General features: G+C 42.3%; 1 pseudogene; it reads right to left on the bottom strand.

Annotated features, from left to right (window-relative positions):
- Positions 1 to 287: 287 nt before the first annotated feature.
- Positions 288 to 2158, bottom strand: part of LOC102857084 — a 3763-nt pseudogene continuing 1892 nt past the window's right edge.

The raw sequence follows: 2158 nt of genomic DNA, 5'->3' as shown, positions 1-2158 counted from the left end.
CAACTAACAATAACAAAAACATTTGTTGAACTGACATGAAAGACATCTTTGTTCCTCCCAGGTCTTGTCCACCCCTAAGTAGAGAGTAATTTTTGATGATACATGATAAGATAGGATAAGTCCTTCTCTTTTCTCAGGTGGTGGGGGAATAGATGGAAACTGTATCAAGGATTTGGGGTTTTCAGTGTGTATGTGTGGGTTGAGTTGGGGCAAGGAAGGACTCCCCAGCAGCTGAGGGTCTTTCTGTATTCTAGTGCTGTTGCTGGGGCTGGTGGTCCAAGGGGCTTTTATTCTTTGGAGGCCATGTGAACCATCCTGTTGCTGCAGCAAAATTCATTGTCATACCAGGAAATGAGTTTTATAAAGGGGTCGTTCAGGGCAATGCCAGCCCAGGATTGAAGGCAGGAGCGTGGATGTCACAGGACACACCTAGTTTTCAGTGTATCCCAGGATATCCTTTAGAGGCCCTTCTGATGTCTGCTTTACTACCTTCTTGATGTCATCATATTTGGCAGCTTTCTTCAGACGGCAGATCAGATTTATAACTAACATGTTGGGGGTGGGAACATGGAAAGCCATGCCAGTAAGTTTCCCTTTCAGCTCAGGGATGATCATGCCCATGGCCTTGGCAGTGCTTGCAGATGCAGGGATAATGTTCTGGGCAACTCCACAGCCATCACTTTACAGCTTTTCAAAGGATCATTCACATCGTCTTCTGGGTGGATGTGATGTGATGGACTGTGGTAATGAGTCTTCCTATGATGCCTAAGTTGTCATAGATGACCTTGGCTGGGAGGCCAACCAGTTCATGATGCAGGAGGCATTGCCTACAATCTTGGGAGACTTGCCATAGTTCTCATGGTTCACACCATCACAAACAAGGGTGCTGGGGGTGTCAGCAGAAGGAGCAGAGATGATTACCTGTTTGGCACCACCCTTCAAGTGAGCCCCAGCCTTCTCGAAGGTTGTAAAGACACCAGTGGACTCCACGATATACTCCACACCAGCATCACCCCATTGATGTTGGTGGGGTCTCGCTTCTGGAAGCGAGTGATGGCTTTTTCATTGATGATCAGCTTCTCATTCTCAGTCTTGACAGTGCTATTGAATTTGCCATGGGTGGAATCAGCTTTGCTTGTTGAGAGTTAAGAGTATTTAAAGCAATTACCAAAGAAGCTAAAAGACAATAGCTTGTTGTTGGAAAAAAGAATGGATTGAAAAATTATGGTACATTCACACAATGGAATACTATGCAGCATGTAAAAACAATGATTTTGTAAATTATTACCTAACTTTGGAAAGGCTGGAGAGCATTATGCTAAGTGAACTCAGTCCTACAAGGATAAATATTGTATAAAATCATTATTGTAGAATGAGTATAAGGATCCAAGAGGGGTGGGAAAGGGTGGAAGCAGAGGGATATGGATGTGCAGGGGGAGGAGGGATTAATTATGCGGTTGTACAATGCGTGGGATGAGTGGGTGGGTGAGGGAAATTGAAAAATACTTGTTCTTGAAAACAATGTATTCAAATTTTTTGAATCAACTAGTAGAAAATAAAAAAAGACAATAGCTTTTCAGTATGGATTATACCTTAATATCAAGAAAACAAAAATTTTCTTGGACCAATAAACAGCATCATGGTAAAGGGAAAAAAAGATTGAAGTTGTCAGCTCTCTCATTTTACTTGGATCCACAATCAACAGACTCGGAAGTAACAACCAAGAAATCAAATGACATATTGCATTGAGCAAATCTACTGTCAAGAACCCCTTCTAAAATGCTAAAAATTTAGGACGTCACTTTTGAAAAATGGGCATGGGATATGAACAGACACTTCACCAAGGAAGACATTCAGATGGCCAACAAGCACATGAAGAAATGTTCAAAATGCCTAGCTCTGAGAGAGATGCAAATCAAGACAACTATGAGATATCATCTCACCCCAGTAAGACTAGCAAAATTTAACAGAACAGCAAGCAACAAATGCTGGCGAGGTTGTGGAGAAGACTGGAACCCTTATTCACTGTTGGTGGGAGTGTAAAATGGTGCAACCACTGTGGAAAGTGATGTGGCGCTTTCTCAAAAAGTTGCAATAGAGATACCATTTGACCCAGCAATTCCACTACTGGGAATATACCCTAAAGAGACCATAAATG

The sequence above is a fragment of the Elephantulus edwardii genome, unplaced genomic scaffold, assembly GCF_000299155.1.
Source record: "Elephantulus edwardii isolate Elephantulus edwardi_28Jun2011 unplaced genomic scaffold, EleEdw1.0 scaffold00221, whole genome shotgun sequence".
Taxonomy (NCBI): domain Eukaryota; kingdom Metazoa; phylum Chordata; class Mammalia; order Macroscelidea; family Macroscelididae; genus Elephantulus; species Elephantulus edwardii.
Note: the sequence above shows the minus strand (reverse complement) of the source record. Positions and strands in the feature narration are given on the sequence as shown.